The following is a 22,961-nucleotide window of genomic DNA, read 5'->3' on the forward strand; positions in this document are numbered from 1 at the left end:
GGTAAGTGCCGGGCGATGCACACTGGTGGCATTTTATGGGGCACAGTAGTGGTAATTGATGGGCACACTGGCAGCAATTGATGGGGCACAGTAGCGGCAATTAATGGGGACACTGGCAGAAATTGATGGGGCACAGTGGCAGCAATTGATGGGGCACAGTGGCAGCAATTGATGGGGCACAGTGGCAGCAATTGATGGGCACACTGGCAGCAATTGATGGGTACAGTAGCTGCATTTAATGGCACAGTGGCGGCAATTAATGGGGACACTGGCAGAAATTGATGGGGCACAGTGGCAGCAATTGATGGGGCACAGTGGCAGCAATTGATGGGCACACTGGCAGCATTTAATGGCACAGTGGCGGCAATTTATGGGTACAGTGGCTGCATTTGCTGGGCACAGTGGCTGCACTTGATGGGCACAGTGGCTGCAGTAGATTTTTTTTGTTTATTGTGCCCCCCCCCTCAAAAAAAAGTTTTGAGCACCAGTCGCCACTGTAGACAACACTAGCTTAGGTGCAAACTGGAACTACCTTTATTGTAAATTCAGACAGAATATATACCACACAAAATCAGGTAAGAGCTTGAACAAATTATTCTAAACAATGCAAACTGTAAACGGTAATAGCAGTACATCTAACGAACAGCTACCATAAACATAAACAGTAATCTAATTACATAAACATATAAACATCCCACAAAAGTTTGGTAACAAGGTATGCAAGAGGGATAGCAGACCGACAAAAACAATAGGTGACTCAATTCACACGTAGGAGGCACACAATGGGGAATTATACCACGAGAGAAAGACACCTTTAACCACTTAAGGACCGCCTCCTGCACATATACTTCAGCAGAATGGCACGGCTGGGCACATGTACGTACAGCGGCCCCGATCACATGTTCTCCATTCCTCTCAAGGAAATGGAGAACATGCTTTCTTTTTGGCTCGTCGAGTTTCTCGACAGTTTCCTCAACGGAAATGTACACATGACCGGTTTCCTCGGCAAAAAAATATCTCCCAGCAAGTTTCTTGCTGGTTTTTGCAGAGAAACTCGGTCGTGTGTACGATGCCTAAGCCAGTTTCCATCTGTGTACGCCAAAATAGAGTTGGTCTTAATTAGCTTTACTTTTACATTTGGTGCATTTTGCAAAGGGAGTTTAAAAAGACACACGGCCACTCAATAAAATTAGAAGAAAAGAGGTTTAACCTTAAACTGCGTAGAGGGTTCTTTACTGTAAGAGCGGCAAGTATGTGGAATTCCCTTCCACAGGTGGTGGTTTCAGCAGGGTTATCGATAGTTTTAAAAAACTATTAGATAAGCACCTTAACGACTGCAACATACGGAGATATACAATGTAATACTGACATATAATCACACACATAGGCTGTCTTTTTTCAACCTCTCCTACTATGTAACTATGAATGCGACACAATATAAAAGTGTTGCATTCAATATGACACAATGTTAAAGTGGCGCATGTTAGAACTATGTGATTTCGGTACACAAGCCGCTGTCAGAACCAAAAGTGTGGCTTCATGACTTTGGTGCAATACATTAACAAAAGGGATTAATGCCAGAAAAGTGGCGCCGCAGCATTACTGAATTCCCCCCATTGTGTTTTTTATTAGACACTTGTTCTCACCCATTTTGATTGCCACTTTTTAATGTATATATTTTGTAGGGGACCTAAATCTCGCCTTTACGCAAAGATTTTTAAAAACATTTTCTAGACCTCACTCATTGTTTTGTGTAATATCCTACATGTGCAGAAAGATGGAATTTTGATTCACTTCTGAGCTCCTAGACCAGTGACCTCTCCATTTACATGGCCCACACAGAGCACTTTACCCACCAGAGCTAGCTGCAACTGCTGATACAGGAACGCATCAATGAACAATTTTTCAATTATATGTTTAGGTGAAATCATCTGACACACAGGCCACATTTTTAACAGACAACTGGAAAGAGCACTCAACGATGCCAACCATTGCACACTCTTTTAAATAAGATTCTGTCATATTACCAATACAACTGCTTGCTAAGCAAACTTGTATGCCTATATTTAAGAAAAACTGCAATATCATATGCATTAAATGCAATTCTTATGGCTATGTAAACACGCTTATGGTCCTTTTTCACTGATGAAAAGCTGCACTTCAAATTCAGAAACAAAGCTCAAGAGCTGCCAAACAACGAAATACATGTTTATAACACATACAATATATGTGAAGTATTTTATGAGCCAAAATATTTGTAATGCTTTTCAGTCACATTTTTTGACTTCTGCATTATTGGCACACTGTATAGCCAGAAAGGCAACCCCACAAATCACTACTATGCCTGTTTGGATCACTGGCTTGTTCATTGAAGTTTGAATGAGTGTTGTCACATTTTTGAGATCATCCCTGCCTACGTAGTTTATTGCTAGTTGGGTTCAATTCCCATAATCATTATCTGCACAAAAAGTTTGTATGATTTTCCCATATATCTGATCCAAATTCCCCCAACATCCTGGCAGTTTAAAGTGCATCTCTAGGCAAAGCAGAAAATTAGAGGAAATTTCCAGGTGTCTCCATTGAGAGACTTTTCCAAAAGAGACTGTGAAAGTCTGCAGTAGGGACACAGACAGCAATAAAACATGACAGAGGTTCAAATCATTCTCTACTTTATCTGAAACAAAAACAATATCTTTGTACTAACCTTAAAAAAAAGATAAAATAAAAATATTTTTTTTTGTCAGGTTATACTGCGGCCTACAGGAGTTTTTAGCAAAAAAGTACTGCAAGCAAGAAAATAAACACTGAGTGGAAAACATGTGTACCTCAAAAGAATGCCCCAGAAAGGATTGTACGGTGAGTACAAAGATCCTATTTTCTTTATCATTATTTGAGGGACACAAGAATTCTTAGACTTTCACAATGTCCAAAAGCAATCCAATAGAGAGGTGAGCAACATAGCAACAACGGCTAATAAACTGATAAAAAAACAACAGAAAAACTGAGAACTCTGAGCTTCAACACCACCGTGACTCTATGCAAACCCACCACCGTGACTCTATGCAAACCCAAAAAGGTGCTTGCAGGATACAGCCAGCAATTCAGAAGCAATAACTTTATCTCCTCACATAAGTGATGGCTACAAGAAATACCACCTTTTGGAGAGAGTAGAGAGAGGGAAAAAAATCTCAAATAGGACTGTGCTAGGAGACAAATCTGTCCAGTTTGTTATGAACCCAGACACCAGGAGGTCCACAACCAGCAGCCCCCCCCCCACCTGAGACACAGGTCTTTGTTCAGGGACCACTCTCCCTGGTCAAGGTGCTGTTGTCTGCTCTCTGACTGAATCCAAATCAGATCTTCCACCAAGATAATTTATGCAGAGATAGCCAAATTGTCTGTTAAATCTAGGATGTTTGTCGAAAGACATGATTCCCCCATTGATCAAGTCCCCTGCATTAGCAGGGTGCTCCGAACTCCTCCCTAGCCCAACAGGCTGGCATCCTTCATGCGTATCTTTCAAATTATGTAAAACATAAATCACAGTTTGCAAAAATTGACTGAGAAGTCCCTAAGCCAGGGACAACTGCCCTGGAGTTAAAATAATGGCCTGTCCTAGGATGTGATAGACTTGTTCCACAACTACAGAATGTTGTGTTGAAGGAGTCCGAAGTAAAAATTAGCAAATGAGACTGCCTGAAAAGAAGGCTACCATGGGTCCCACACTATTGTCTATGGTGTCTAGGACTAGACCTGACAGAAGTGTCGGACTACAAACGTGTAATCAGGGCAGCCATCAGGAATTATGGGGCCCCTTACACAGCAGCTTCAGGCATGGGCCCCCTGGAGCAGAGAACCAGGGGGGGGGGTGCTGTCGCCTGAAATTGAGAAGCGGGGGGGGGGCTGCTGCGAATTGAGAAGTGGGGGGCCCTTTACAAAAAAATAAATAAAGATAAATATATATAAAAAAGGGGGGTAGCCACCCGGGGCCCTGGGGACCTCTGGGCCCTTTAATTAAAAAATATATATATCTATATACAAATTATTAAAAAAAATTTTATAAAAAGAAATTACAAAAAAGGGGGGTTGCCATCCGGGACCTCTGGGCCCTTTAATAATAATAAAAATTAAAAAAATAAACCTCTGGGCTCTTTAATAAAAAAAACATTTATAATAAAAAGGGGGTTGCCATCCAGGGCCCTTTAATAAAAACAATAAATAAATAAGTATATATAAACAAAAATTAAAAAAATAAACATTTATAAAATATAAAGAAAGGGTGTTTGCCACATGGGGCCCTGGGGACCTTCTGAGCCCTTTAATAAAAAAAAATATATATAAATATATATATATATATATATATATATATATATATATATATATATATAAATAAAATATAAAAAAAAAGGGGGGTTGTCATCCGGGGCCCTGGGAATCTCCGGGACCCCCGTACCCCTATATAAATAAAATAAAAAAGGGGGGGTTGCCATCCAGGGCCCTGGGGACCTCCGGACCCCTAAAAAAAAAAATTGGCCCTTTAATAAAAAATAAAATAACAATATATAAAAACATTTTTTTTATAAAAAATAAATAAAAAAAAAGGGGGTTGCCATCCAGACCTCCGGGCCCCTTACAGGGGTTCTGCCTGTACCCCCCTGATGGTGGCCCTGTGTGTAATGTCCTACAGCCAATAGTAGAACACGTGGATAGGCCGGAATTATAAGTATGTGCAAGAACACATTTTGTGATGTCCACAGAGGCCATAAGGTCTCTCTGGTAATAGGAAAATTATGACAACCCCAGTAAAGACCTAATCTTAAATATAAAGCCCTTTGATACCTGGTACTCAGATGGGTTTGTCACCATTAGGAATGTAGGGCTATCACAAAGGAAACACCAGCATTTTAAACTGAGAACACTCAACGGATTGAAGAGACCAATTAACATTCAATTTAACTTTTTCTAACATGAATCTACCAGCAGCAATTGATAGTAGAAAAATATTCCAAACAGAAAACAACAAAGCTGAAGAAAACATGTCTTCTCTCCTGAGGACACTGGCAAAAAAGTCATGATGTATGAGGGTGGGGTTATCCTGTGCTGGCCCACTACTATTTTGTTGCCAGTGTCCATTTCTCCTGTAGGCAAAGAATTCCCATGTCCCTCAGCAGATGAGAAAAACATTTTTTGTATAAAGATAAACAAATTAGCTTCTGGCATTTTAGTTTGAACCTGTGAGCATATCTGGCTGTGGTACAACATTCGACTATAGGTAATTCTGGGAAAGGGACTCTTGTGTATGGTTCTATGCTTTACATAAGAAGCTGTAGTGATGTGGATATGGGAAATTAGCATTCAGATAAAGGTTATGACATCAACATTTTTCTGTGAACATTGACAACAGAGCAGGAAAGTTTGAAGGTCAGTCTCTTCTTCAAGTCCGCTTTAAAAAAACGTTCATACAAAATGAGCCAGTGCCATGCTTATAACATCCAAAAAACTCTTTGGAGCATTACAACTTGTTCCAGTGGCGTTCAACACAGTGTACCTCCTAATGTAATGGCAGTTTTTCCAATTTTCCCCCAGAACAAACTCCTTTGAGTAGGATTGGTCAATTAAATGCCCGAGGAAGCACTAATGGGTGAGAGTGCCTGAGCGTGACAGTAAGGAGCAGCTGAGAAACTTTGAATTTGCTCTAAACTCTTCCACTTTAGCCAAAGGAACGTACAGGGCTATGAAGGCAAGATCACTGAGCTACAGCATAAAAAAGTCATTTCATGAAGAGTGAACAGGCTCCATGTATGCACAAGACAAAACTACATCAGATATATCCTGTATGCCCTTTACTTTAAACCAACACTAGTAGAAGTCTGTTTTAGTAAAATACGGTTATATTGAACAAAGTTCAACACATAAATTGTGCATTTAACACTAAGTAGATGAAACTCAGATTTGTAAATGTGTACAATAATGCTTTACATATTAAGACAGTGCAAGCCTTTCCATGGCTGCCATACCCTAGATACGCCACTGCAGCTGGGTCGCCGGCAGTGCCCGCATGCACCCCTTACCCGGAGAGTAGAGCTGCCCTGCCACCGTAAATTAAAGTTATACGGTTGGAAATCGGCTAAATGCCATCAAAAGAAAGCGTTATCTATCTAAAAAATCCAATATAAAATTATTTTCAGTTCTTATTTTTTCAGTTCACCATTGCATGGCCAAGTAGTTGTCGGTCATACTATCAAAACACTAAAAGCTGAAATAGGGCCTGGCCAGGAAAAGGGGTAACATGCTGGTACTGAGGTAGTTAAAAAGAAAACAGTATCCACAGACCTATAGCAATTAGTCATATTTTTACTTAAATATGTAAACATCCTTCTGCATCTACATTTCATAGTATCTTTGAATTCCATAATTACATTAGCCTTAATAATTTAACATTATTAACATCTGGAATTATAATTTTACCTCAGAGACTGATTTACAACCTAAATTATCCCTTGTTTATTTTTCTGATCTCCTGCTGGTTGTTTCCCCTTCTTGCTTACAGATACAAATGCCTGAAAAAAAACCCTGCTGGGAAAGAATCTCACATTTCAAAGTTAATCTGCCACCCACAAAAAGAGCCAGGTTTGATGGGATTAAGAAGAACAACTCATTCATCTTATCCAGTCCTCCAGCAGGAGCTTGATCACTACTCTTTGTGTCTATATATGGAGGAAATTGGGGGGTAGTGGGCTGCAAGCACTGTCAAAATTATTAACATAATATTAGCAGTTTCCTTGGATACAAAATGAGGCAATAGTAACCAGATACAGATATATAACAAAGTTTATACTCGTAAGACAAACGTGTCACAAAATGCTCAAACAATATCTGGATTTTGGGTAGCTAGATCTAATGAAAAGGAGTGAGCACTTTTTAAAATACAAGCCTGCATATTTTGTATGGAATTAATAGTTTTGAATGGTTTTGCTACACTTTAAAAGGAATGAGCTTCAAACCAGCCATGTGTTAGGGATGAGGTTAGAGCCGTCATGTGGCAGTGCATTGGAAGCTGTTGTATGGAGAGGATAGGGGCAGCTGACAAACTGCAATTAAGAAATTAGTAGGCATGTGCATTTCGTTTCGTTCCGAATCGAAATTCGGACAAATTTTTCATTATTCGGACATTCGGATGCATACGAATTCCCGAATTGCAATATTAATGTATTTACCAAATCCGAACGAACGTTTGATTCCGAATCGAAAACCCGCTGACGAAATTCGATCGGAATTAGAAAAAAAAATTTTTTTCGAATCGAATTCGAAAACAAATTATATTTGAAAATAGACTATGTTTTCGAATCCGGTCGAAATATTTTCGAATTCGACCGGATTTTTCGAAATTCGGTCGAAAACGAACGAATTCAGAAAACGGTTAAAATATTTTCGAATTCGACCGGATTTTTCGAAATTCGGTCGAAAACGAACAAATTCCAAAAACGAATTCAACACATGTAACGAATCTAACTTAACGAAATTAATTAAATAACGAATTAAAACGAAACGAAACAACATTTTCCCTTTTGCACATGCCTAGAAATTAGGGTCAGTTAGTATGCACTTCACTTTTGTTAATTGTTACATGCATTGGTTTTATTAGGACAACTATCCTAAGCTTCCCTGCTGTGAGAGGCTGTGTGTAAAAATCCCCTCGCTTCTGCTCTCCCTACCTACCTCCTGGTAGTGTAGATCAGATCCAGAGGACAGGGGAGTGAGACCCAATGAAAGCATCAGAAAGGACTTGCTGTGCAGAATCCATATATCATAGAAATTGTAGTTCTTTAAGTGGTGCTGAACCATACTTGTTAATGGAAGCTACCAGACTGTGGACTTAAATTTCCAAAAGTTGAGGCACCTGAAGGAGAAGAGCTTCCCCCTTTCCCCAGGTAAATTGTTGGAGATCGGGGCCAGTCCAGAGAGGAGAGTGAAGTGTACAGATGTATTATGGGGGTTTGTGCTCTACATCCAAGAGGATGGAGCCAAGTAGAGAGGACAGACCTGTTTTGGAGCCTACCAAGCTGCCACAGAGACTAAGCTTGAGGGAGAGGGATTCTACGTTTTCAGGACCGGAGCTAAAAGACTTCAACCTGTGTGAGAATAAGCTGGACTACACATCTCAAACTCCCACCAAACCCAGTTAATTCCATTGAGACTGCTCTTACTCTGCTGCGTATCTACATTTACCACTAACACTCTTAAAAGGACAGTGCACCACCTAAAGAAGACACCACCGAAAGCTGGTCAAAGTCAACTACTAGGCACAAGGTACTTTATGACATCTTAATGGAGTACCTCATACATTAAGAACACATACTCTCATCCGCTGCTGGGTTTCTATACATAGTATACACACATGAACCCTCTTATTCTTCTGAGTTACCAGATGCAAGTCTAGAGACTCTAGTTGCACTTGTTATAGTTCAATCTAAATTTCCTATAGTCTTTTGAGTGCCCATTAGTCATTCATCCATCATAGTGCTCTTAAGTCTTCAGTATAATTATCTGTTCATTGATTTATGCCTCATTTAGTTGCAGTGCCTTAATACAGTTCATTCATTTACCTCCAAGGTGCTTGTGGTCTATTTCGGTCATTATTATAGAGAGTGGACAAAAAAATTAAAGTCAACAGGTACAAATACTGTACGGTAGTTTTAATGTTATATTGACAAGGCCTTTTTGTTAAGTTAAAATACCAATAGTTAAAAAGAGTCAAATGTTCCTAATTAAAACTATGCTGCTGCTGGACAATTTTACACAGCTTAACATCTGTGGGTGATGTGTTTAATTTTTGTATGAATTGGCTGTAGCTTATGTCGCTACATTGCAGCTAGAGATGAAAGAAACAGGAGGTTTTATTTACAAAGCCTGTTCCCATTTTATATGAATCATCTTCAGATATGTGTCAGTTTAAAAACTACAGCATGTTTCAGTTTTCTTCATTTTAACTGGATTGCGTCTTATGGCATGCACGCACAAGCAGCTTAAATTTACAAATATTTTATTGCACTTTTAATACCTTCTTTGACCCACACTTGGAGCTCCATTTAGTCATTATTTTGCTTTTATTCCTATTGTAGTTAGTTACCCATTAAAGTATAACTAAAAGCAAAACCTTTTTAGTTTTGATTAGCGTGGAGAGGGATTAGAATACCTGTTAGATTTAGATTACTGTCTTTACCTCTGTTAGGCCCCATTCACATTACGTTTGTTCCCACTTTTCAACTCTGCGCGTCGCATAGTGCAGCCTGTTAACTTGAATTTGCTGCCGTATGTGCATTTGCCACTTCAAAAGAATATTCTGTTCCTTTTCAGGTGACAAGTTTCACGCGATTTGTTAAGCTGCAGTTTGCCGTGATTGCTTTGCTATTCTGTTGCACAACATTCGCAGCAGAATTGCATTGCCTTTCAGGTGCCATTGAAGGATAATGGCACCTAAATGCACACAGCATGCTGTGCTGCAATTTACACGTGATTTTGGATCACAGAATTGTAGCGGATACTGCTCGTTATCCCACGAGATGTAAACGGGCCTTAGGAAGATTTACCTTTTCTACCTATCCTTTTACCATTATCACTAAAAGGGAAAGAAAATCCAACATTTTGGGTTGTCACCAAAACAGAGATTGAGATGTGCGGTTGGCAAAAATGCACAAATGAACCATGTTTTTGGCCCCCACTTAAAGCGGAACTTCACTCATAAGCAGAAGCTCCACTTGTTTGCACCCACCATCCACCCCCCCCATGCCACATTTGCCTGTCAAAACCAGGTACCCTCTCCTACTTCCGGCTCAGAGCGATGAGTTCCGCTGTCTGCATGTAAGGGTAGGCAGTTCGTGAAGTCCAGGAAGATCAAAGAACTACCACTGAGTACTCACAGTGGCAGAGGGTACTTTTAGTGTATTAATTAACATAACTCTATGAACCAATGACACGCTTACACCGAGAGTCCGCCCCTTGTGACATCACATAGGGAATGGGCATCTGATGAGGTCACAAGGGCGGTGGGTTCTCCTGGTGACGTCATTGGATGACCACGCCCAATGGCTACATAAGACAGCGGGGGATGTCACAACAGAGGAAGACAGTATCAGGCAAGAGCATACTTTTTTGTTTTTAGCAGGCAACTGGTGGCGAGGGAAGACAGCGGTGTGGGAGAAGATAACCCCGGGAGAAGATGGCAGTGGGAGAGACATCGGCGGGTGAAGAAAGCTCAGGGAGAAGACAGCCCTGAAAGACAGCTGGGGGAGAAGACAGAGATTTTTTTTTACATTTTTGGCATGGGGGTGTCCCCTCCAAATCCATACCAGACCGAAGGGTCTGGTATGGACTGGGGAGAAACCCACGCTGTTTTTTTGTGAATTTTTTTAGCCGCCAATTTTCTTTTTTACATTCGACTGTCAGCATGGAAGCCTGCTGACAGCTGATGACTTCCCGACCGACTATATACAGTGAATGTAAAAAAAAAAGACACAAAATGCAAAACGCAAATCACACAAAAATGCAGTACTTTTGTTCGGGACGCGGGTCCATTGAAGCCTATTACATGCAAAATGCTGCATTTTACGGGGGAAAAAGTCCTCAACCCTTTCCAAAAAAATCAGAGGCAAAAAATGCATTGATGTGAACGTGTTCCATAGGAAGCCATGTTAAAAAAAATTCTCTGCATTTCTGCAAAATGCAAAAAGCATCAAAAAAAGCGTTCGTGTGAATCAAGCCTTACTGTTGTAATTTCTTTAATAAAGAACCAGTGAATGATTGTATCCTCTTTTCTCATGATGGTTTACTATGAGGGAGTTCAATCCATATTGGGTTACAATTATGCAACATGCTCTGTTTGACCATCTTATTCATTTAAGTGGTCAACATTGATAGGTGAGTGAATTACTATTAACTAATGTGGGATCAGAGAGGATCGTGTAGTGTAGACTAAAGAGTTGGCTGAAGGCATATCACTGCAGAGTGGACTTTCCTACACACTATACTGTGGTAGACATTTAACACGTTTCCCCGAAAATGAGACCTACTTAGATTTTCGGGGAGTGCGGCAATATAAGCCCATCCCCGAAAATAAGACCTAGTTTAAGGTGGTTCTGGAATCCTGGAATGCACTGTATTGCAGTCGTATGTGAAGTGGGCCGTTTGTGCCGGATGCCTTCGATATAGTGTTGCTTGGTTGCTCAGCTGGCCTCCTGCTGCTTTCCTCCTGTTCTCCCAGCTTTCAACGGGAGATCCCCCCCCTGCAGTGATCGAAGCAGGGAGGAGAGCTCTGGCGGGTCATGGAAGCACCTAGCGGTGCTCAGTTGATCCCCTCTGCTCTTCTCTTCTGCCAGCTGTCAGCGGGTAATCTCAGGAACCCTCCCTCTGCAGTGCCCTGGCGGGCGATGAGTGGCACTAGGGGAAGGTGTTTGTCACACATGGATTACAAAAAAGTACAGTTTTCATTGTGTGATACTGTAATACAGTGCATTCTGGAGTTTTGCAGCCACTTTTACTCAGTTCCACTTGGGATTCCTAACAGACAGGGAAGTAGATGGGGAGAGAAGACAGCACAAGGGTCTTTTGTTGCCAAAAACTAATATAAGACCCAGGCTTATCTTCAGGGAAACACAGTAATTGCAATTTACCCATATTTTGGACTTTTTTGCAGGATATTTTTCACTTTATGTGTGTACAGTTGAACCTCGGATTACAAGCATAATCCTTTCCAGAAGAATGCTCGTAATCCAAAGAACTCGCATGTCAAAGCGAGTTTCCCCATTGAAGTCAATGGAAACGCAAATAATTTTTTCTGCATTGACTTCAATGGGATGCAATACCGCATGCAGCCATAGGTGGGGGGCGCCGGAGAGCCTTGGAAACGGGTGGAAAGACCAGAGGACATGTCGGCTGACCTCGGCAAATGTCGGAAAGGCTCGGAAACTGTGTCTTTCCTAGCATTGCCGAATGGCGCCTGTAACGGAATGGCCCGTGGCACCCAGAAGCTCTTGAAAAGTATGAGATACTCCTGTTTCAGCTTCACCAATGACTCTTATGTCTAAAATCATCCTATGTCCACTAGGGGCATAGGATGACTGAGAAATTATATCTTGGATTGCTTTAATATGGGTCTGTAATTCACAATGTATTCCAGGATGTCTGTAAGAACTATTTACAGGTTGTTGATTCTGAACTCAACAGGCTAATTGAAAGTGTGACTCAATGTGGGAACACAGACTGTTAGGTGTTAATGTCGTCTGCTACTGTGATGTAAATAAATCTTAGTATGGCTCCTAAGAACCTGTCATTGTGTTGTGCTAATTGACCCTGTATTGTGTGAAGTTATATTGATGATAAATGTTTATTGTGAGTTAAACAGACAGTCTAAAGGTCAGATGTCCGACTTCTCAGCTGCAGTTAATTAGCTCATGTAAATTATGTCTACTAAAGGAATGTGTATTGTATAGCAGGTGAGAGGAGCCGGGATGTCTATCTTAAAAGGTCATATCTTGGAGTCACCTTGTCTGGGTAAATGATTAGTTGATTAACTCATGTTAATTATGTCAGACCTGGTGCCAGAAAGTCTATCCAAAAAGATGTGTATTGGGGTTGATTGTGTCATGTTGTGGGTGGAGTTGAGTCATTGTTCATTTTTGGTTACTGACTGTATATAAGAGCCGGGTTTTCTCATTAAAACGTCTATTCGTTTTGAACCTCAAACAGAGCTGTGTCTCGTTTCTGGGGGAATCCGTATGGGTCGTGTTGGCCGGATTGTGGAGTGTCGATAGCGGTCTTAGGTTCGGAATGGAATATCTTTAACGGCTTTAACCCCTGTCCCATTTGGGGTTCCGTTACAGCGCCGATCAGCTGCGATCGTCGCATGCTCGGCTCAGGCACCCCCGCACATCAGGCCAAATGCGGTACTGCAGGCCCTATTAGGTTGAATTCTGCTCGTCTTGCGAGACAACAATCGCAAACTGAAATTATGATTTCTTGGCCATCTTTCAGAGAATGATAACACAAAAACTTTTCATTCACTCATGGCTAGTGTTTGGCTGATGTTTTGGGCATGTGTGAGCTACAAAGGCACAGGACATTTGGTGAAAATTGTTGGCAAGATGAATGTATTATATTATCAAAAAATACTGGCGGAACATTTGCATTCATCAGCCAGGAAGCTGTGCATGGGACGTATTTGGACATTCCAACATGACAATGATCTAAAACACATGGCCAAGTTGACCCATCATTGGCTACAGTAGAATAACGTGAAGGTTCTGGAGTGGCCATCTCAGTCTCCTGACCTCAATATCATTGAGCCACTCTGGGGAGATCTCAAACATTTAGTTCATGCAAGAAAGCCCAAGAATTTACAGTGGCTTTTTGCCAAGAGGATTGGGCAGCTTTACCATCTGAGAAGATAAAGAGCCTCATCCACAAACACCACGAAAGACTTCAAGCCGTCATTGATATTAAAGGGGGAAATACACAGTATTAAGAACTGGGGTATGTAAACTTTAAACCAGGGTCATTTGGCTAGTTTCTGTTGTCATTAGGATTTAAAAAGAGCAAACACAGTTGATTAATAAATGTCGTCAGACAAACACTAACCATGAGTGAAGAAAAGTTTGTGTGTTATCGTTCATATTCTCTGAAAAATGGCCAAGAAATCATAAATTCTGCCAGGGTATGTAAACTTATAATCACAACTGTATATATTGATTTTATTTATGCAGTTGGTTCCATGTATATAGAATTTTCTGCACATAGGGACATTGTTTGTTTTTCTGCATACATATTTGATGTTGGATATATTGCAGTATATACTGTATGTTCTTTATTGCATTTATACACTTTGTATAAAAGGCTTTGGTTTGCTTTTTTGCTCATGGGGTTTCAGTTATTATATTTTTACACAATGAATTCTGCATATAGGGGATAATATATATTTATATATATATATATATATATATATATATATATATATATATATATATATATATATATATCACCTTATTTTTTTTGAATGACTATGTAAACGTGCTAGATCAGCGTTAAAAATATTACAATATTACAAACAGATTAAGACCTGGTTCACACTGCATTCCTGTGCATTACGATTTGAGCCATTCAAAAAAGTTTGGGCAGCTTTTTTTGGATTGCACTGGAACTGGATCACATATGGTTGTTTGCAGCCATGCGATCAGGTTCAGGTAAAAGAACTGCAATTTTTTACCTGCTTTTGGGGTGCCGTTAACTTTTAATTTACACTCACAGCAGATCACATGAACACTGTGCAAATGCTATGCGGTGTGGGAAATGCACAGGAATTGCTGCATCTCACTCACTGAAAGAGGCACAAAGGCTTTTTATTTTGACCTCCCTCTAAAAATGCTAGTTCCTAATATCAATAACTTTTCAGCTACTATCCACCGAAGAGTGGAAGAAAGATCAGATCAGATGGATGGTCAGGGAATTAGCTTTCTAGGAAAAAGTTAGTGATACCAGTCATTATACTCCCTTAGTACATGTTTCCTCTTATGAATGAAGGGAAAAGGGGAATGGCAGCCTCTAGAAAATGGCGGGAGGATAGGGTATAATTTTTCCCCTGGAGTCTAGTTCCCTTAAGGGGTTAATTTGGCGGGCTCACAGGTCTGAGGGGAAAAGGTAGAGTGACCCCTCAGTGACCTGTGAAAGCCCGCTTGAATTTGACATGTTAGATCCAGTTTTTTTAGGACATTTGGCTAGCAACAGGGAAAGCCCGCGCAAAGTGTTCAAAATCTAGTTTGAACTGGCTGAGTTTAGGGCTATTTAAAGAGGGTTCCGTTGGCTTGGAGCTCAGTCGCCTCAGAGACAGAAGAACTGTGGTGTTCCCCCCCCCCCCCTTGTTTGCTTATGTCGCGGTTGTTATGTGGTCTGGTCACCTTTGTGTTTTTGAAGAGGGGGACGAGTTGTTAAATAAAGTTTATATGAAAAAAAAAAAAAAAAAGAGAAAAGGTTGAAGAACTATGCTTATGCTATTCTTTGCTCAAGTGCTTTGTTTAAATTGGAGTGGGTAATTTTGTTGCAGCCTGAGCTGTAGTGGCTAGGCTTGCTAAAGTTTATTTATATATTTATTATTGTCTTAAATTATTATTACCCATTAGTTATTTATTAATTTATCTATTTATTTATTTATTTAAAACCAATAATAAACATCCGCGGCCTTTAATATCCAATGAGTGTCTGCTTCGTTTTTTCTATTTAAAGTTTTAAGAATTTTATTTATTTCCCGTCTATTTTCCCATGAGCATAGACAAATAAAAACTGAAGTGAGATGTTCTACACTTTGTTGCAATGCCTGTTCCTATATTTTATGAATGAAGAAAATGTCTGCATGCTCAGTTTCCCTCCTGAGCCATAAACCTTGTAGATGTTTATATCCTGTTACACCTTGTGTCCTGCACCAACCTAAAACGATTTCACTAACGGAGAAAACCTGTGTTTACATTCCTTTCAATGGCTAGTTCAAACTTTGCTAAATCAATTCAGTGTCCTTATAAAGACAGGTTCTCATTTATTTGAGTGGCGGTGTACGTGTGTATGTGCTACGTTGGTGCTTTCCAGATAAGCCACAGGCTCTCTAATCTATTGTGCAGAATGACAGGAAATCAAACCAAATAGACTTGTGTCTCTTCTATCACTCCGTTCACTGCACAGCTACCTTTTAATTAAAGTCCGATCAAATATATCTGCACACGTAAAATGCCATTCCCTTTGCACTAACCGCAGGGATAAAGACGTTATAACTGAATACTTGTCATTAAAATGGAGATGTTAATGTGTCCAAATGAGAGAAAATTATACTCTACTGACAACTGGCCGACCGCTTACAAATGTCCTACCGCAACAAGGGATGTTTTTTTTTTTCAACCTTATCCTTTACATGCAAATCTGCACTTCATTCACGTTGACTGGAAACCTAATGCTCATGTGGTAGCTTGCAGGTTAAGAGCACAGCCATTCTGAGCTGGTTGTTTGAAATTCTGTGCCCAGATTATACATAGACGTGTTCTTAGCTTGATACTGCTTGGTCACACAGGGATATCAAAAGAGATAAGGCGATTTACAGAGGATCAGTGATTTATTAAGACCCAAATCTGACCCTGAATCTCTGGTACTTATGAAGTTTCAAGGAAAGGACAAGCCTAAACTGTAACCTCTGAAGTATACAGTGCACAGACCAGTAATGTGCTTTTTACTGACTATTAAGGGACCATTACTCTTTGCACTTGAACAATTAAGACAAAAAGTGAATACATTTTTTGTATATCCAAAGCATAAGTAATATTTCAAAATGAATAGGTCCCTATGATCCTGAGCTCATCAAAACATTGAATATAAATTGAGACCTCAGATGAAGACGTCCTCCATCTCACCGTATTCCCACTGGTCAAGAGATGAGCAGTGTTTAAATCCTACAGGGAGCTGGTAGCCTTTTCTGTACTGTACATTTGGCAACGCTGACTATAGAAAATAATGGCTAGGCTTATTTCCCAGCACCAAGAAGGACAATGTTTTTAAGATGCTACTGACACAAAACATGTTCGATTTCTGCCTTGCAATCAACTGTCCCTTTGTCATTTCTCCGTGGCCTGCAAGGCAACCAATTACAAAACTGTAGACATCGCTGTTTAAATGTTAAATGCACTACAAAATGACTCAAGGGACAACTTGTACTCACTTCAAGACAAAATTTGGTTAGAAGCAAGAACATTTCAGCTAGGGGAAATAGCTCCATATGTCTTCTACATGCTTAGGAAAATTGTGTTATTTTATCCCACACAAATAAGTATTGCACTTATTTCATGAGATGTTTTTTTCCCTGTATATCAATAAATAATCAATGCCTTCAAGTACCTCTTTAAAAATATACATCCAACTTCAGACCATATCTCAAAATGTATTACACTATGAATACTATGGATGAATTATGAATACTAAAATAATATAAATTATGAATGCTATGAAAATTATTATCCATAGTCTTAGCATGTTCTTTTATGTATTTATGTGCTCTTCTGTATATACTGTATATGGTACATACCTGCATGTATTCTTTGTTATTTTACTATTTCTCTTATTTTTTTGCATTTTAAAACTCCCCGTCAACTTACCTGTTTCACCAACCCTCCTTCACCTCTCTCAACCATTGCCCTGTCAACTAATCTGTATAGCCCAGTGCCGATCCTGACCTCCCTGGGGCCCCAAGCAAAATAACGTCACATTAAAGTTGAGAAGCAGGGGGGGGGTGCCGAAAATGACATGTCACAATGAAGTTGAGAAGCGGGAGGGATGGAGCGCTGCTGACAGTGACATGTCACATTAAAGATTAAGGTTGAGAAGTGGGGGGAGGGGGTGTTCTGCTGTAGGAAATGGCATCTTACATTAAAGTGAGAAGCGGGGGGTGCCGACTTCTTACCTCTTCTCCCATGCAGCCAGCGGGTTGAGAAGCAGAGTGAGGGGCCGAAAATGGCTTCTCACTTGGCTTCTCATTTGGGGAGCCCTCCGCAGCTTTGCGGGGCCCTAAGCAGCTTGCATAGCGAGTCTATAGGGCGGATCAGCCCTGGTATAGCCCTTACTCTTCCTGACCGGTACGGCAATGCGCCGTCCCAATTTTTCATGCTGGCTGATCACATTCACTATCATCATGGCCCTTCCTCTCACTAGTACTACTATCATCCAAGCTTTAGCATTCCACAAACCTGACATCACCCCGAAAAAAGGTGACGCTCACCCAGTGACCACCTGTCAGCCAATTTTACCCACTCTATCTTAGACCATAATATGGTCTTTCAAACTGCATTTAGGGTTCTGAACATTCATCACCTTATCTTTTCACATCCGCCACTTTACTCACTGAAGCAAAGGCAGAGTTGATTATAACACATTCCCAAACAATTTTTTTTTTGTAAATATAGAATTCAAGCATTCAGCCTATGGTAAGCTTCAAACCTTCCTTTCACCTATAGCCTGCTTTGTGTACAGTTGTAATACATGTCTGTGGATGTGCAGTGACAATAAATACAGGGCTACTGCCCTATCTTTCTCGCTCACTGTCACTTTCACATTCTTGTGTGCGTAATACTGTGAAGTTCTGTTGCAACCTGTGGGAAAGACTGTAGTGTGGATTGAAAACTGGGAGCTGTCCAGACATGTGGGGAAATACACAGGTGTGTGCATGTCTCACTGGAGCCGATTTACTAAAACTGGAGAGTGAGAAATCTGGTGCAGCAAAAGAGCAAATCGGCTTCCTGTTTTTTTTTTTTTTTTTTTTTTGTCAAAGCTAAACTGAACAAGTTGAAGTTAGAATCTGATTGGCTGTTTGATGGGGTACAGAGTGATGCTGGGTGGTTATTATTTATATAGCTTCCCAAGAGTTGGGCTTTAACCTTGCACAGTTAAATATTTCTGTGTTGTGGGGGTTTTACACTGTAGTTTGGGGATGGGGGAGAGGGGGTGAAATGAGTGCTGATTATTTCAGAGTTGTTATATTGCCCATTTGCTGATGGAGTTATGCTCCTGATTAGGAAGTAGCAGCTGAACTGTCTATTTAACACCACCACGTAAAACCTGCTGACATTTTTCACACCATATATTTTACTGCACGTGAAATGTGACACGTTTGACCCTAGATGGTATATATTTTCATTAACATTTTCATTTTATTGAGCTATACCTGGATCTTTACATAGAAGAACATCTATAGGATGTTAAAAAAAATACTAATTCAACCAAGATAAGTGTACAGGCTTGGAAAAATGTACAGAATTTTCCGGCGTATAAGATGACTTTTTGGATGCAAAAAAATGCATCCAAAGTCGGGGGTCGTCTTATACGCCGGTGACAATCTCCGTGCTTGCAAACGTCCATGATTTAAAAGCCGCTAATTCTTCTCAGCGTGTCCTGTGATAGGTGGAACACAAATCTTCCCAGCAGCGCCTCTGTTCTGTGTTCCTCCTATCACAGATGCCTTCTCATCCTCGGACGAGAGGACGTCCGTGATAGGCGGAACACAGAACAGAGGCGCTTCTGGGAAAATTTGTGTTCCTGCCTATCACAGGACACGCTGAGAAGAAGGCGTGGCTTTCAAATCATGGACGCTCGCAGCACGGAGACTGTCACCGGCCTGGAAACCAGCAAAACGTGAGTGATGGCACTGTTGGCACAGTGTAGGCAAGTGATGGCACAGTGTGGGCAAGTGATGGCACAGTGTGGGCAAGTGATGGCACAGTGGGGGCAAGTGATGGCACAGTGGGGGCAAGTGATGGCACAGTGGGGGCAAGTGATGGCACAGTGGGGGCATGTAATGTAATGGCACAGTGAGGCATGCAATGTAATGGCACGGTGAGATTTGAAAAAAGCCTGTTTCTGTCAGCGGTTCCGGCTACCCCTCAGCTTCCAGACAGACTAGAAGGAAGGGGGTAGTCTTATATGGCGAGTATATCCCAAAACCAACATTTTTCCAGGAAAATTAGGGGGTCGTCTTATACGCCGGAAAATACTAGTATTTGTAATTTGGTAGAAAACTGGATAAAAGATCAAATTCAGAGAGTAGTGGTTAATATTTCATACTCTGAATGGCCTAAGGTTATTAGTGGTGTACCCCAAGGTTCAGTGTTGGGACCTTTACTTTTTAACATGTTTACAGTATTAATGATATATGGGATTAAAATAACCATTTCAGTGTTTGTGGATGACACCAAGCTATGCAGTGGAATAACATCCTTACTTGATGTCTCCAACTTACAATCTGACCTCAATGCACTGTTTAATTGGGCACCTATGTGGCAAATGAGGTTTAAAGTTGATAAATGTAAAGTTATGCATATGGGGCTAAGAATATGCATGCATCATACATAATAGGAGGAGAACAGCTGGGAGAGAATGGTACAGAAGGATTTGTGGATTTTGGTAAATAATAAACTTAATAATAGCATGCAATGCCAAGCTGCGGTTTCCAAAACAGAGCACAATCCTTTATTATATTAAGAGAGTTATAGACTGCAGAGAGAGAGAGAACATAATTTTATCACTGTGCAAATAATTAGTAAGACCTCAACTGGAATATACAGTTGAGTTTGGGGCACTCGTTCATAAAAAGGATATCAGGGAACTGGAGAAAGTGCAGATAAAGGTAACCAAACTGATAAGAGGCATGGAAGAGCTCAGCTATGAGCAAAGATTAGCTGAACTTAATTTAATCGCTCTTGAGAAGAGGAGATTAAGATGGGGGATATGATCAACATGTATAAATACATACGTGGGTTATATAGTGAACTTGTTGCTGCATTTTTCACTTTAAGGTCCTCATAGAGGACAAGGGGGCACTCTTTACGGCTGGAAGAAAATATATTTCATCTCCAAATACAAAGGCTTCTTCACAGTAAGAGCTGTGAAAATGTGAAATAGACTCCCTCAAGAGCCGTTTACGGACAGCTCAGTAGATTGCTTTAAAAAAGGCCTGGATTCTTTCCTAGATACACATAATTTAACTGCATACTAATATTTATAGGTACAGTTGATCCAGGAAATAACCGATTGCCTCTTTGTGGATCCGGAAGGAAAATGTTCCCCTGCTGGAGAAAATTGTTTTTTTTTTTGCCTTCCTTTGGATCAACTGTGGGTGTAGGATTGTATGTATACGATTATATATTTTTTCCCTTCTATTGGTTAAACTGGATGGACTTTTTTCAACCAGACTAACTATGTAACTAAATGTAACTAAATGTTTCTGTACAGAATAATTTGTCTAGAAGTATATGTTACCAATACCTTTATCATAAGAGGTGCTGAAGTTTGCTGACTAGCTAGTAACTCAATGATTTGCAAATTTCCTTTTTTGTGTTTCCCAGAGAATGCTAAGGTTTAATTTTTGGAACGGCTACATTGTCAATAAAAATAAATTCACTGTCAATGCTAACATTGCTAAAGTGAGCCCTATCCCCGATAGCACTATATAGAATGTGGACAAAAAAGTGGAATATTCAGAGTAGCCAAACTTCTTTAAAATACACATTGTAATTATCTTGAACTAGCAGTCCATTACTACAACACACTTCTATTTTCTTTCAAATTTCTATTTACATTTTTTGTTCTATTTCATTCATGCGAGCATAAAAAGGATCAATTTGCGACTGGCTAGCCTCAGCTTATCTCTGCTCTAGAAGATTGATTTTCTATCTTTATGGACAATTTGCTGCCTTATTCTCTGTATTACTAATTTTTAAGCTACCCCTGCCCTTTCCATCTTGTCAATAAAAGGAAAAAAAACACCATCTCTCGTGTATGTGTGACAACTCACTCAGCGTTTTCCTAGTTGGGCTTAAGAAAACTATCATGTCAGTGAATCAGTTTAAAGGCTGTTAGTATTCAATAGCACAATTTCCTTTCCATGCCAGACTGACCAGCACCATCATAAAGTAAGATATAATTTATCATAAAAGGATAAACCTTATAGAGCGGTTTTACATTTCTTTCTAATTTCCTCCTGCTAGAGGAAGTTTCACCAAATGCAGAGTCCTATGGGACTCAGTCAGTACAAAAAAAGAAGACCTGCATTATAAAACAGAGGTACTTAGGGTACCTGTACATACATACCTGCAGTATATCCCAAAACATTGCGGACAAAGTTAACCTGTCTCCTGTCTACTCGCCAGTGAGGCATCCCATCATAGTAATAGGCCAACAGGAATGTGTAAGGATAAAAGGGAGTGGTAACCTCCAACATCACCAGAAATCTTTCTACCAAAATGTATTCAGATAAAGCCCTCATTTGCGTTTATTTGGGAATGTGTCATTAAACTTTTTAAATAGCAAATATAATTATCTACAGTAATGCCAGTTGTTTTAAAACTGAAACTGGCAAATAGATGAAGTATGTTTCTGTACATCATTTTGTACTTAGATTGAGTGGAAAAATAATTTTTTTTGCAAAACAACATTGCTTGTGGCTTTTTATTTTCTGCTAAATAATAAGGTGCCAATTATGATTTAGAAAACAAGGCCTACGATGGTTGGAGTTACTAAGGTGTTCATGAGCATCACCCTAATACATTTTTGGAGACTGTACTTTTGGAACAAGTAAAGACCTATTAATAACTGAGGTTTCCTTTAGACTTGCAGTTGGGGAACAGGGGGGGGGGCACAAATCTGTGGTTGAGCATGTGTGCGACTTCTGTTTTCCATATCCCTGTACATTGTGTTAGCTAAGAAACACATCTAAAAGTATTTTTTAACTTATCAACTTTCTCAGCTAACACCACCAACTGTGGATGGCAGTTTCACATTCTTGCTAGTCTAGCAATAAAGAACTCATTGTGCATTTTATGATTGAACTGTTTTTCATCCAACTTCATTGTGTAGCTGTGTGTCTTTTTTATGGATCCAAGATTAAAAAGTTTCCTTCCAATGCTAGAGTCACCATTCAAGCGTTTGTATATCGTTATCCTATGACCTATTAAGTATCGTTTCTCCAGGGAGAATACGTTTAATGTTTGTAGTCGTTCCTTATAACTTCCTTCAGCCCCCTTATTAGCGGTGTTGTCCTTCTCTGGACGCTGTCCAGTTCTGGCACATCCTTCTTGAAGATTGGTAACCAAAACTGGATGGCACACTTAAGATGTGACCAAACCAGAGTTTTGTGAAGTGGTAGAATTATAGTTTTATCTCTTGTGTAAATGTCCTTTTTAATGCATGCAAATTGTATTTTAGCCTTGCTTGCTGCAGCTCGGTGTTGCATTCTATTGCTGACTGTCATTTACTAGGACCATCATATCCTTTTTCATCCTCAATCGCCCCAGAGGGTATCTCCCTAGCTTGTAACTTGTGTGCATGTTTTTAGCTCCCAAGTGGGTTACTTTACATTTTCCAGCCTTGAACCTCATTTTCCATACAGCTGC

General features: G+C 40.1%; 1 protein-coding gene across 1 annotated transcript in view; it reads right to left on the minus strand.

Moving 5' to 3' along the window:
- Positions 1 to 22,961, minus strand: part of LOC120910431 (cadherin-23-like) — a 299,339-nt gene that overhangs the window by 33,469 nt on the left and 242,909 nt on the right. The window lies entirely within an intron of this gene.

The sequence above is a fragment of the Rana temporaria genome, chromosome 8 (assembly GCF_905171775.1).
Source record: "Rana temporaria chromosome 8, aRanTem1.1, whole genome shotgun sequence".
Lineage (NCBI taxonomy): Eukaryota > Metazoa > Chordata > Amphibia > Anura > Ranidae > Rana > Rana temporaria.